At 44.0% G+C, this 15056-nt stretch overlaps 1 protein-coding gene across 6 annotated transcripts in view; it reads left to right on the top strand.

The window, feature by feature from the left end:
• The first annotated feature begins 14651 nt into the window (after positions 1–14651).
• HMGXB4 (HMG-box containing 4) overlaps positions 14652–15056 on the top strand; it is a 35680-nt gene continuing 35275 nt past the window's right edge. For 3 of the 6 annotated variants that reach the window (XR_008712358.1, XR_008712354.1, XM_055574643.1), the window contains exon 1: positions 14657–14797. The gene's annotated coding sequence lies outside the window, so the exon portion shown is untranslated. Of the gene's footprint in view, positions 14798–15056 lie in introns of all 6 variants that reach the window. The other 3 variants (XM_055574668.1, XM_055574662.1, XM_055574652.1) reach the window with 2 other exon arrangements.

The raw sequence follows: 15056 nt of genomic DNA, 5'->3' as shown, positions 1-15056 counted from the left end.
GCAGATGCCAAGATTGGCTACCTAAAGCCATTTGCATCCCTCTTTCCCCTGCTTCCCTCTCCTATAGAGCCTGGAAAGTGAAACACAGCAACCAGGGGGAGTCACGTGACACAGTTCTGGCCAATGAGACATAGATGGAAGAGAGGAACTCCCTTCCCAAATAAAAAGACAAAGGCTTTCAATTAGAAGTGATAGCCCAGAATGTGGATGTGACGCTTGGAGAAGCAGCAGCTATATTGTGGTCATGAGAACCAATACCAACACTGAGGATGGCGGAAGAGAAAAAGCAGCAGCCAGGGTCCCTGGTGACATCCTTGGGCTTCTGTTCCGATCCTGAACTGCCTGTCCCAAACTTCCTTTTGCACATGAGAAACATACCCTTTACTTCTTAAAGCCACTGCAACAGAGTTTCCTGGTACTCAATCCTAGCTGATGTGAATGCTGAGGGTTTGACATAGAGAAGCTGTAGAGAGACAAAAAGGGAAAATGTGGGATATGCTTAGAAGATATAATTGATAAGACTTGACACCTGACTGGACATGAGAGGAGGAGGGAATCAGGGATGAAAAGAGTGACTGTTTTTCCCTAGATAAGGAATAGAGAAGTAGAAACAGATTTTAATGGACAGAGATAAACCATCATCATTTAACAAGCTGCTAAGAACTGAATCATGTCCCCCTAAAATTCCTATGTTGAACCAATGTGATGATGCTTGGAGCTGACGCCTTTAATTATCTCCTAAGTTATCTCTTTAGGAGATAGTTAAGTTTACATGAGGTCATGAGGGTAGAGCCTTCATGATTCGACCAGTGACCTTATAAGAGGAGGAAGGCACACCAGTGCTCCCTTCCTGCCATATGAGGACCAAAGAGAAGGCAACTGTTTGCAAACCAGGAAGAGGTCTCTCACCAGGAGGCACAGGCTGAGGGTAGAGGTGGAAGAGGGCAGAAATAGAGAAATAAAAGGTCAGATGGGAGGCAGCAGAGGGGCAAAAGGAGAGAGAAGAGGGAGGGAATCGAGAATAAATCTCTGACTGGAAGGAAGAAGCCTCATATGAATTCTAGATCTCATCCTCCCACTTCTGAAGTTGAGAAACTGAGACCCAAAGAGGAGAAAGAGGAAAAGAGAAAATCAGTGGCACTGGTGGATTGTCCGCCCCTCGTTTATTCACTCAACAAACATGTATAGACAGCTTACCATGTGCTACAGACCAGGAATCAGGGTCAAATAGGGCAGAGTCCCCAAGGGCACAGCCTCGTCCCATGGAGAGAGACTCTCTGAGCTGCTCATGAGCATCAGTGTCCCAAAGCTCCCAGCCCTTAATTATTAAAGTACTTGCAAGAGTTGGAGTAAATTCACATTTGGAGGAGTCTGAAGCTTATTGAGAGAATCCTATCATGGAAAAATAATATAAAATTATGAATGCAAAACTGTGTAAGTGAGAGACCCAGAAGCTTAAGCGTTCGGGGCTTTAGTAACAATTGTACTCTGACCACACCTAAGCTGGAAAGCGGGTACCAATACTTCTAAATTGGGCCAGCAGTGCCCTCTAGTGGACATGTGGAGGAACGCCTCAGAGAGCCCCTAAGCTCCGACTCCGCTACCAACAAAGCCAGGCAGGCCAGTTTTCGCCTTTGGATTCCCAAAAGTTTCTCATCACCTTCACCTACTGACCCCAGAATTGTGTAATTATTACTAGAGGCTCAGAGATAAGCACCTAGATGTACAGTTTCCTGTAGTTGAGTCTGAGGCAAGTAACTTACACTTCTGAGTTTCAATCTCCTTTCCTGTAAATAATATGTATCTGAATATGATTAAATTAAATGTCTACTTCCAGGATGGTTCTAAGATTAAATAACATGAGCCGGCGGGCCTAGAGCCTGTGCTCCACAACAAGAGAAGCCACCGCAATAAGTCCAAGCATCACAACCAGAGAGAAATCCCCACTCGCTGCAACTAGAGAAACCGTGCACGTAGCAATGAAGACTCAGCACAACCAAAAAAAAAAGAACAAGGACAGGCTCTTCTATAATCACAGTTCAGTGATCAAAAACAGACAATTAACATAAATGCAATAAATGTTGTTATCAACTCCACACACCCTATTTCAGTTTTACCAAATCACCCAATCATGCATCCCGTTTCATCACTTCCTGTCAAATAGATGGGGGAAAAGTGGAAACTGTGACAAATTTTACTTTCTTGGGCTCCAAAATTATCACAGATGGTGACTGCAGCCACGAAATTAAAGGACTCCTTGGAAGAAAAGCTATGACAAATCTAGACAGCATATTAAAAAGCAGAGACAAAGGTGCGTATAGTTAAAACTATGGTTTTTTCAGTGGTCATGTAGAGATGTGAAAATTGGGACATAAAGAAGGCTGTGCATCAAAGAATTGATGCTTTCAAATTGTGGTGCTGGAGAAGACTCTTGAGAGTCCCTTGGACTGCAAGGAGATCCAACCAATCAATAGTAAAAGAAATCAGCCCTGAATATTCATGGGAAGGACTGATGCTGAAGCTCCAATACTTTGGCTACCTCATGTGAAGAACTGACTCATTGGAAAAGACCCTGATGCTGGGAAAGATTGAAGGCAGGAGGAGAAGGGGACGACAGAGGATGAGATGGTTGGATGGCATCACCGACTCGGTGGACATGAGTTTGAGGCAGCTCCAGGAGTTGGTGATGGACAGGGAAGCCTGGCATGCTGCAGTCCATGGGGTTGCAAAGAGTCAGACACAACTTAGCAACTGAACAGCAATACAAAAGAAAATCCAGGATCATGCATGACATTCAATTGTTATGTCTTTTTGTCCCCATGAATTTGAGCCAGTTTCTCAATCTCGTGTGCATACATACTTTACAACACTGGCATTTTTTTAAGACTTTTTTAGAGCTTTTTTATGCTTACAACAAAATTGAGAGGGAGGCACAGAGATTTCCCTGGCATTGACATTTTTAAGAGGACAGGCTAATATTGTAGAACATTTTTCATTTTGGATTTGTCTGATGTTTCCTCGTAATTAGATTTGGGTTGTGCATCTTTGGTAAAAATAATATGAGAGTGATGTTTTCTTCTCAGTGCCTTCTATTGAGAAGCACATGATGTCAAGTTGTCCGTTTGCTGGTGATGTTATCTTTGATGCCTGGCTAAAGTGGCCTTTGCCAGGTTGCCCCAGTAATGTTGCTGGGTTTTCCTTTGTAAATAATAAGTACCTTGTGGAGAGCTAATTTGAGATTGTGTAACATCCATGACTCCCCAACTTTGCCCACTATATCAGCATCCTTTGCCCACTCTCATCTCAGTTGTAACTATAAGAGTTGCCAAAGAATGATTGTCTAATGCCATCTTTTTTTCTCTCGTTTATTTGGGTTTTCTCATAAGGCAGAGCTTTCTCTTCTAGCCCATTTTTTAATTTACGTACTTACCTTTATCAGTGGAGTCAGTGATTCTTCCTTTATTATGGGGTTGTAATTTGCTACTATGCTATGCTATGCTGTGCTTAGTCACTCAGTCGTGTCTGACTCTTTGTGACTCCATGGACTGCAGCCCACCAGGCTCCCCCTCCATGGGGACTCTCCAGGCAAGACTACTGGAGTGGGTTGCCACGCCCTCCTCCAGCAAATCTGCTACTACCGTTGTTTATTTTCATCCTCAAATGGTGCCACCAATATGGCCAGTAAGAAAGACTGGGAGGTGAGTGGGTTTGGGAGCTGGTGAGAATAAAGTATATTTTTAAAGTCACAGGAAGACAGTGCTCAGCAAGCACCTGGTATTTAGAGCCAGAATGGAAAGTAATAAGATGTCATCCTTCCCATTTGCATTTTATTTATCTGTAGCCACAGGAATAAGGAAGAGAACTCTGATCCCTTCCCTCTGTAGTTTAAAGTCATTAAAACATGTCTTACAGACTGGGTAGCGCCAGCTGGAGCTTGGTTGCTGGAAAGGAAGATGCTGGGAGGAAGCTCACCTTCCAGTGAGGGGCTGGGAACTGAGGAGCATGAGGATGAAGCAATGACTAGACTCTGCACTGAGATCCTGTCCTCGAGGAGAGGTGATGGTCCAGCCAACTGGCACTGTGGGTGTGCCAGGGGGACAATACAAGGCTACCATCATCCTCTGGGAACTCATCACTGAAGAGCTGGGACCCTTGGGGACCCATGTGACTCCCCGGCTAAGCATAACACAGAGAGAAGGAGGAGGGCAAAGCAAGGGTCACAGGGAATGGGCAGTGAGGTGGGAGAACAGGAAGGGCTATTGGGGACCAGGAGTGGCAGGATGAAAGCCAAATCATGGGTATGTGACAGGACCTCTGAGCATTTAGGAGACCCGAGGGAAAACGATCACCCCCCTCTAAATAAATTGAGGGCTCAGAGCAGTTGCCATTTGAGCAGGTTCATATATGCAGCTGTGCTTGGCTCCATGAAATGGAGAACATCAGGATACACTCTCTGCATCCCTGGGCACTGAATCAGAGTTACTAGTCTTCAAACACAAAGATGGGGTCGGGAATGACTTCTCTGGTGGGGTCGAGAGAAAGTGAGTTCTCATCTTGGTGGTGGCGCTCAGTCGCTCAGTTATATCTGATTCTTTTGCAACCCTACGGACTGAAGCCCACCAGGCTCCTCTGTCCATGGGATTTTCCAGGCAGGTATACCGGAGTGGGTTGCCATTTCCTTCTCCAGGGGATTTCCCAACCCAGAGATCGAACCTGTGTTTCCCGAATCGGCAAGCGGATTCTTTACCACTGAGCCACCTTAGGAAGCCCTCTCATCTCAGTACTGCCATTAATTTACTATGGGACCTTGGATAAGTCACTCCTCATATCTGAAAAACCAGTAGGATGAGGCCAGCCAATACAAAAGGAGTATTTATGAGAACACAATGTATGTCTCAAATGACCAAGCAAATGATTTGGTGTCTATGAACGGGTCCTTCAGTTTATTGGGTCGTACAGAAAATTGCCAGATATGTACACCATGTTGATTTTTCTTACACTGGACTTCACCAGGAGGTTGAAGCTTTGATCATATTTTGAAAGAGCAAAATTCAAGAGGTTATTAATGTATTTCAGGAGGTCTGGGTGTTTCCATCATCTAGGATTAACCTTAATTGGTCATCTCATAGGTGAAAGGCATGGAGAGGAGGGAGAGAGATGGAAGCCCCCAAGCAGAGACAGAACAGAACTCAGGAAGTCAACTATAGGAAAAACACGGAAGTTCATTCAACCACTTTGAAAGTAACCTGGTGATATCGGTAAAGATAGTGATATGCACTAGGTTATAGTATTTCCAGGCTTCCCAAGTGGTAAAGAACTTCGCTAGTGGTAAAGAAATCACCGGCCAATGCAGGAGGCATAACGAGGGTTCAGTCCCTGGGTCAGGAAGATCCCCTGGAGGAGGGCATGGCAGCCCACTCCAGTTTCTTGCCTGGAGAATCCCATGGACAGAGAGCCTGGTGGGCTACAGTCCATAAGGTTGCAAAAAGTCGGACACAACTGAAGCGACTTAGCACACACGTGTAGCATTTTCACTTCTAGCAGACTTCTCGAGGAAGCTCTCACACAAATGCACAGGGCACTCAAACAAGATTGCTGCACTACTGCTTATAACCATCTTTAAGTATTTATTTGCTGTGCCGGGTCTCTGTTGTGGTATGCGTAAGATTTGGAACCCAGGATCTTTAGCTGCAACGCTCACACTCTTAGTTGCAGCATGTGGGATCTAGTTCCCCAATCAGGAATTGAATCCAGGCCCCCTGCATCAGGAGTTCTGAATCTTAGCCATTGGGCCACTAGGGAAGTCTCTAATAATTTTTTAAATGGATACAATGTAAATGCCCAAAGTGATGAGAATGAAAAAATAAAATCTGGTACACTGCCACCATAGAATACTATGCAGCTGTGAAAATAAATCACTTCATGTACGTGTGTCAACACAGATGGACAGCGAAGGCAAGATTTATGTGTGTGCATTTTGCAGCTGGGTTTCTGATTTTACTATTTCATGCCTTCTTTCTTTTTTCTCTCTGATCAGTCCAACTAGAAATTTACCCATTTTATAGATATTCTCAAGGGACAACCTTTTGAAAATAAACCTTTATTTGGAATAATTTTAGACTTACAGAAAACTTGCAAAGATAGCTGAGAAAGTTCTCATACACCACTCACTCTGCAGTCTCAGGTTCCCCTTGTGTTACTATGTCACACTACTGTTGTATATTTGTCAAAATATAAGAAACCAACAAAGACACATTACTAGTAATGAAACTCTAGACTTTGGATGTTGCAGGTTTTCTGTTAATGTCCTTGCTCTGTTCCAGGATCCATTACACTGTAGAGATTACCACTTTGCATGTTGCTGTGTTCATGTCTTCTGGTCTGTGACTATGTTTCAACCTTCCCTCATTTTTCACGACCTTGACAGACTTGAGGAGTACTGGTCAGGTGCTTTGGAGATGGTCCCTCAATTTGGGTGTGTATCTGATGTATTTTATCATGATTTGGCTGGAGTGATGGATTTAAGGGAAGAATGTGTGCTCAGTCGCTGAGTTGTGTCCGACTCTTTGCGACCCCAAGGACTGTAGCCCATCAGGTTCCTCTGTCCATGGAATTTTACAGGCAAGAATACTACAGCAAGTTGCCATTTCCTACTCCAGGAGATCTTCCTGACCCAGGGATCAAATCCACGTCTCATGCAGTGACACACAGATTCTTTACCACTGAGCCACCTGAGAAGCCCGGGGAAGAATACCTGAAGGTGAAGTGTCTTTCTCATCCTGTCATATCAAAGGTAACTAGCATCACTTGGTTAAGGTAGCACTTGACAGAATTCGACATCTACAATTACTACCTTCTCGCTCCATGACTATAGTCTTCAGAATTGAGTCACTAAGTCTAGCCAACTCTCAAATGGAAAGGTGAGAATTAAGCTCAACCTCCTGGTGGGGGCCAGGAGTGCCTGCATATATTATTCGGGATTTTTCTACAATGCATATTTGTCTCTTTTCCCCTATTTATCTCTTCAATCATTGATATCATTATCAACTCCTGTATATTTATTTTATAACCTTGGTTATGATCCAATAGATACCATTTAGTTAGTTTCTTGAATTGCTCCAGCTCTGACCATTGGGAGCTCTTTCAGGTCAATTCGTCTGTCCCTTTGACATACCCTCGCCCTCCACACACACACACACAACAAACACACACACCCTCCGTTTCTCTTTCTGAAGAACTCTTCTTACTTTCTGGTACTACAGCGTGCTTCGGGCTCATTTGTACTTTCTCTTCCCCAACCCTGGAATCAGTTTTTCAGTTTTATTTATTTTCTCTATCATTTGTCTGCTTTCCATTTTAATGATTTTTGCCCTTCCTCTATTATTTCCTCTTTTCTGCTTATTTTGACTTTAATTTTAATTAATTTCTCTAATTTTTTTTTTTTTTTTTTTTTGGCTGCATGGTGCAGCATGCGAGATCTTAGTTCCCCAACCAGGGGTCGAACCCATACCCCTGCAGTGGAAGCACAGAGTCCCAGCCACTGGACTGCCAGGGAAGCTCCCAACCCACTGATAATTTCTTAAAGTGAAAGTTGATGTTATTGACTTCAAACTTTGAGACCTGGCTTTTATTGACAGATTTAGTACCATAGATTTTAGTACTATAAATCTTCCTTGGAGCCCTACTTTAACTGCATCCCACACATTTTGATATGTTTTGTGTTTTTTGTTTTGATTCAGTTCAATATACTTCTATATTTCCCTTTTGACTCATTTTTGGATGTCTGCATGATTTGAAGGTACATGATTTAATCTCCAGATAGTTGGGAATTTTCCATAGAGACATTATCCCTATGTCACTGATTTCTAGCTTAGTTCCATTATAGTGAGAACATATTTCACATGACTTGAATCCTTTCTAAACTTATTAAGACTTTTTTTATGGCTCAATATATAGTCTATCTTGGTAAATGCTCCATGTGCTCTTACAAAGCATGTATGTTGTTGGGTGGCACACGCTAGTAAAGTAATGCTCAAAAGTCTCCAAGCCAGGTTTCAACAATACGTGGACCATGAACTTTCAGATGTTCAAGCTGGATTTAGAAAAAGCAGAGGAACCAGAGATCAAATTGCCAACATCGTTGGATCAGTGAAAAGGCAAGAGAGTGCCAGAAAAACATCTATTTCTGCTTTATTGACTATGCCAAAGCCGTTGACTGTGTGGATCACAAGAAACTGTGGAAAATTCTGAAAGAGATGGGAATACCAGACCACCTGACCTGCCTCTTGAGAAATCTGTATGCATGTCAGGAAGCAACAGTTAGAACTGGACATGGAACAACAGACTGGTTCCAAATACGAAAAGGAGGACGTCAAGGCTGTATATTGTCACCCTGCTTATTTAACTTATATACAGAGTATATCAAGAGAAACACTGGGCTGGATGAAGCACAAGCTGGAATCAAGATTGCCGGGAGAAATATCAATAACTTCAGATATGCAGATGACACCACCCTTATGGCAGAAAGTGAAGAAGAACTAAAGAGCCTCTTGATGAAAGTGAAAGGAGAGTGAAAAAGCTGGCTTAAAGCTCAACATTCAGAAAAAAAGATAACGGCATCTGGTCCCATTACTTCACGGCAATTAGATGGAGAAACAGTGGAAACAGTGGCAGACTTTATTTGGGGCGGGGGGGGCTCCAAAATCACTGCAGATGATGACTGCAGCCATGAAATTAAAAGATGCTTACTCCTTGGGAGAAAAGTTATGACCAACCTAGACAGCATATTAAAAAGCAGAGATGTTACTTTGCCAACAAAGGTCCTTCTAGTCAAGGCTATGGTTTTCCCAGGAGTCATGTATGGATATGACAGTCGGACTATAAAGAAAGCTGAGCACCAAAGAATTGATGCTTTTGAACTGTGGTGTTGGAGAAGACTCTTGAGAGTCCCTTGGACTGCAAGGGGGTCAAACCAGTCAATCCTAAGGAAATCAGTCCTGAATATTCAATGGAAGGACTGATGTTGAAGCTGAAACTCCAACATTTTGGTCACCTGATGCAAAGAGTTGACTCATTTGAAAAGACCCTGATGCTGGGAAAGACTGAAGACAGGAGGAGAAGGGGACAACAGAGGATGAGATGGTTGGATGGCATCACTGAGTCAATGGAAATGAGTTTGAGTAAACTCCGGGAGTTGGTGATGGACAGGGAGGCCTGGAGTGCTGCAGTCCACGGGGTCGCAGAGTCAGACACGACTGAGCAACTGAACTGAACTGAAGCCAATTAACATGCTGCTCAAGGTTTTAGTTGCATTTCTGATTTTCTATTTAGGTATTCTATCAGTTATTGAGAGACGGTTGTTGAAATCTCTGACATAATTGTGTTTGTCTGTTTCTCCCTACAGTTCTTCTGACAACAATCTCTGATTTTCCTTAAGGTTCTGCCTGACCTACTCCTGGGTGAGGATGTGACCTAATTTAACCAATGAGCGTACCCCATGCCTTCACTCATACCAATTGCTTTCTGTTTGGACATATGATCCAATTCAGGAAAGAAGAGTCAGTCCCATGATACCTACCAAACAAACAGGAAAAAGAAACTTTCTCTCCAGGGATGTTGCTAGCAATAAAGATAATAAAGCCTGGAACTATTGGAGTCACCACCTGGAGCCTGAGAATAAAGCCAGTTCAGAAGAAAGCACCAAAGAGAGATGTCAAGAGAGCAGCTGGAGCTCCTCCCTGGATCCAGCCACAGCTGAATGCACTGGACACCTCAATAATGTTAGCCAATAAATTCCCCTTTCCTGCTGAACTATTTTGAGTTGGGTTTCTGTCGCTTACAACTAGAAACATCCTGACCAATATTGAAGAAGAGAGATATACATTCCTGAGGCTCTTAAATACTTAGCAAGGATGCTAATGTCAGGTAAGGTGTCCAGAAGTGCAATCCCATACCTTTTGGTGAAACTCATTGCCAGTCTTTTTGGTGAGCAGGATACGGGCTGTGCAGAAGGTCATCATGCAAGAGTTATTTTGTGTGCATGTGTGGATGTTTACATTTGAGGGATATATTCAACAACTCTGTCTCAAGTGTTTTAACATCTCAGCATCTCACAGTTGTAAGAACAGTAATTAAACAGAATCTCATCTTCTACATAGCATAGAGGAAGAGAGAGAGTGATATGGCGAAAACGGCAGTGAAAACCAAGAGTCCAATAACCTGGTATCTAATCCTAATCTGATCACTAATTGACAGCATGGGTTGAGACAAATTCCCCTGCTCCTTTTGACCTCAATTTGTAAGTCTGTAAAGTAAAGTGATAAGAATGACTATATCATCTTCAAGCACCTGTCCAATTCTGGAATGGACAGCCGGCTAGGATAGAGGTTCCTAATCTTTAATAGGATCTAAACCCCAGAAAAATACACACGTGCACAAACACATAATTTTGCATAGAGTCTCATGGGTTTCACAACTCTAGAAGCCATTCTTTTAAGATGGACTTCTTCTAAGATGGAACTAAGACGGACTGGAATAGGTGAATTTAACTCAGATAACCAGTATATCTACTACTGTGGGCAGGAATCCCTTAGAAGAAATGGAGTAGCCATCATAGTCAACAAAAGAGTCCGAAATGCAGTACTTGGATGCTATCTCAAAACAACAGAATGATCTCTGTTCGTTTCCAAGGCAAACCATTCATTATCACAGTAATCCAAGTCTATGCCCTGATCAGTAATGCTGAAGAAGCTGAAGTTGAATGCTTCTATGAAGACCTACAAGACCTGCTAGAACTAACACCCAAAAAAGATGTCCTTTTCATTATAGGGGACCGGAATGCAAAAGTAGGAAGTCAAGAAACACCTGGAGTAACAGGCAAATTTGGCCTTGGAATACAGAATGAAGCAGGGCAAAGTCTCACAGAGTTCTGCCAAGACAACTCACTGGTCATAGCAAACACCCTCTTCCAACAACACAGGAGAAGACTCTACACAGGGATATCACCAGATGGTCAACACCGAAATCAGACTGATTATATCCTTTGCAGCCAAAAATGGAGAATCTCTATATAGTCAGCAAAAACAAGACCAGGAGCTGACTGTGGCTCAGATCATGAACTCCTTATTGTCAAATTCAGACTGAAATTGAAGAAAGTGGGGAAAACCACTAGACCATTCAGGTGTGACCTAAATCAAATCCCTTATGATTATACAGTGGAAGTGAGAAATAGATTTAAGGGACTAGATCTGATAGACAGAGTGCCTGATGAACTATGGACAGAGGTTCATGACATTCTACAGGAGACAGAGAGCAAGACCATCCCCAAGAAAAAGAAATGCAAAAAAGCAAAATGGCTATCTGAGGAGGCCTTACAAATAGCTGTTTAAAGAAGAGAAGCGAAAAGCAAAGGAGAAAAGGAAAGATACACCCATTTGAATGCAGAGTTCCAAAGAATAGCAAGGAGAGTTAAGAAAGCCTTCCTCGGCGATCAATGCAAAGAAATAGAGGAAAACAACAGAATGGGAAAGACTAGAGATCTCTGCAAGAAAATTAGAGATACCAAGGGAACATTTCATGCAAAGATGGGGTCAATAAAGAACAGAATGGTATCGAGCTAACAGAAGCAGAAGATATTAAGAAGAGGTGGCAGGAATATACAGAAGAACTGTACAAAAAAGATCTTCACCACCCAGATAATCATGAAGGTGTGATCACTCCCACTCACCTAGAGCCAGACAGCCTAGGAAGTGAAGTCAGGTGGGCCTTAGGAAGCATCACTACGAACGAAGCTAGTGGAGGTGATGGAATTCCAGTTGAGCTATTTCAAATTCTAAAAGATGATGCTGTGAAAGTGCTGCAATCAATATGTCAGCAAATTTGGAAAACTCAGCAGTGACCACAGGACTGGAAAAGGTCAATTTTCATTCCAACCCCAAAGAAAGGTAATGCCAAAGAATGCTCAAACTACTGCACAATTGCACTCATCTCACACGCTAGTAAAGTAATGCTCAAAATTCTCCAAGCCAGGCTTCAGCAATATGTGAACCGTGAACTTCCTGATGTTCAAGCTGGTTTTAGAAAAGGCAGAGGAACCAGAGATCAAACTGCCAACACCCGCTGGAGCATCAAAAAAGCAAGAGAGTGCCAGAAAAACATCTATTTCTGCTTTATTGACTATGCCAAAGCCTTTGACTGTGTGGATCACAAGAAACTGTGGAAAATTCTGAAAGAGATGGGAATACCAGACCACCTGACCTGCCTCTTGAGAAACCTGTATACAGGTCAGGAAGCAACAGCTAGAAGTGGACATGGAACAACAGACTGGTTCCAAATACGAAAAGGAGGACGTCAAGGCTGTATATTGTCACCCTGCTTATTTAACTTATATGCAGAGTACATTTATTTTGGGGGGCTCCAAAATCACTGCAGATGGTGACTGCAGCCATGAAATTAAAAGACGCTTACTCCTTGGAAGGAAAGTTATGACCAACCTAGATAGCATATTCAAAAGCAGAGACATTACTTTGCTAACAAAGGTTCGTCTAGTCAAGGCTATGGTTTTTCCCGTGGTCATGTATGGATGTGAGAGTTGGACTGTGAGGAAGGCTGAGCGCCAAAGAATTGATGCTTTTGAACTGTGGTGTTGGAGAAGACTCTTGAGAGTCCCTTGGACTGCAAGGAGATCCAACCAGTCCATCCTAAAGGAGATCAACCCTGGGATTTCTTTGGAATGAATGATGCTAAAGCTGAAACTCCAGTACTTTGGCCACCTCATGCAAAGAGTTGACTCATTGGAAAAGACTCTGATGCTGGGAGGGATTGGAGGCAGGAGGAAAAGGGGACGACAGAGGATGAGATGGCTGGATGGCATCACTGACTCAATGGACATGAGTCTGGGTGAACTCCGGGAGTTGGTGATGGATAGGGAGGCCTGGCATGCTGCGATTCATGGGGTCGCAAAGAGTCGGACACGACTGAGCGACTGTACTGAACTGAACTGAAGAGTACATCATGAGAAACGTTGGGCTGGAGGAAGCACAAGCTGGAATCAAGATTGCCAGGAGAAATATCAATAACCTCAGATATGCAGATGATACCACTCTTATGGCAGAAAGTGAAGAAGAACTAAAGCGCCTCTTGTTGAAAGTGAAAGAGGAGAATGAAAAAGTTGGCTTAAAGCTCAACATTCAGAAAACGAAGATCATGGCATCCGGTCCCATCACTTCATGGCAAATAGATGGGGAAACAGTGAAAACAGTGGCTGCCTGTTTTTTCTGGGCTCCAAAATCACTGCGGATGGTGATTGCAGACATGAAATTAAAAGATGCTTGCTCCTTGGAAGGAAAGTTATGAGCAACCTAGACAGCATATTAAAAATAAGAGACATTACTTTGCCAACAAAGGTCCGTCTAGTCAAGGCTATGGTTTTTCCAGTAGTCATGTATGGATGTGATAGTTGGACACTAAAGAAAGCTGAGTGCTGAAGAATTGATGCTTTTGAACTGTGGTGTGGAGAAGACTCTTGAGAGTCCCTTGGACTGAAAGGAGATCCAACCAGTCCATCCTAAAGGAGATCAGCCCTGGGTGTTCATTGGAAGGACTGATGTTGAAGCTGAAACTCCAATACTTTGGCCACCTGATCCGAAGAGCTGACTCATTGGAAAAGACCCTGATGCTGGGAAAGATTGAAGGTAGGAGGAGAAGGGGACGACAGAGGATGAGATGGTTGGATGGCCTCACCGACACAGTGGGCATGGGTTTGGGTAGACTCCGAGAGTTGGTGATGGACAGGGAGGCCTGGTGCACTGCGGTTCATGGGGTCCCAAAGAGTCAGACACGACTGGGCGACTGAACTGAACTGATAAGTCATTCTATATCTCTAAACTCCCTGTTCCACAGAAACTATGACACTAGCTTCTGCTTGGACTCCTCTGGTGACAGGGAGCTCACTACCTTACAAAGTAGTCAAACATAACTGAACTGCGCTGGAAAAATTAATTCGTCTGCATATTGAACCAAGAGCTGCACATTGTAACTTCTACCCATTGGTCTGAATTCTCCAGAGCAAAATGGGGAAAAAACAAAACACTTTCCCTCCTTTGTGTAGCAACTTTTCATTTCTCTGAAAATTGTTTCTAACTTTGAAATGCAAACGATTTATGGGGAGAAATGCAGATGATTTGCCATGCAAATTATTTTTCAGTGCATTGTTATAAAGATATATTCTGCGTACCTCACCCCAAATACGCCAATCTTCTAAATGCATACGCTAAATTCCAGACAAGCAGCACTGGTATTAATCTGCACGATTTTGCAAAGACAGAAGTTATTGTATAAAAATATCTTGAAGGAAACAGCAGGGTTTTTCGGAAAGAGCACTTCAGTAAGAATCAAAAGTCTTAGAAGTGGCTGGTAGCCTGTCTTGCACTCCAACTACCTGTGTATCCTTGGGCAAGTCACTTAATCCCTCCCTCTGAACCCCATTTCTGATCTGTAAAATGTGACGGAACCTACCTCACAGAGATGCAGTGAGGATCAAATGCTGTCCTGTTCGTAAAGCTTCTAGCCCACGCCTGACACAGAACTAATTCTTATTACAGACTAGCTCCGGGGCTCAGCAAGCCCAGCGTCTCATTCGATGCGCTCGGCGCTCTTGCACCAGCGGGATTCCCCTTCCAAAGCAGAGTCTGCGCTCTGGGCTCGACTGAGGCTCCCTGGTCGCTCGCGCTTTTCTCTCCTTCTCCAAGATGGCGGCGGTCGGCGGCGCTGAGGCGGGATCCGGGCGAGCCTAGTGAAGGTAGCGGCGAGCGGAGCCCCCACGAGGCCGAGCTAGGCCCCCACCCCCAGGCGGCAGCGGCCCCGCCCCGCCGCCACCCGCCGCCTCGGGCCGCGACACCGCCCCGAGAGCGCCCCGGGCCCTTCGCGGCCTAGCCCAGGGGCCGAGCCGGGGACTGGAGTAGCGGCCGCAGTCCGCCCCCGGGAAGGGGCTGGAGCGGGCCGAAGGAGGAAGGCGGGCGGGAGCTGTTCAAATGGGGAAGGCGGGAAAGTGCGGGCCG

This window comes from Bubalus kerabau, chromosome 1 (assembly GCF_029407905.1).
Source record: "Bubalus kerabau isolate K-KA32 ecotype Philippines breed swamp buffalo chromosome 1, PCC_UOA_SB_1v2, whole genome shotgun sequence".
Classification (NCBI taxonomy): Eukaryota; Metazoa; Chordata; class Mammalia; order Artiodactyla; family Bovidae; genus Bubalus; species Bubalus kerabau.
Note: the sequence above shows the minus strand (reverse complement) of the source record. Positions and strands in the feature narration are given on the sequence as shown.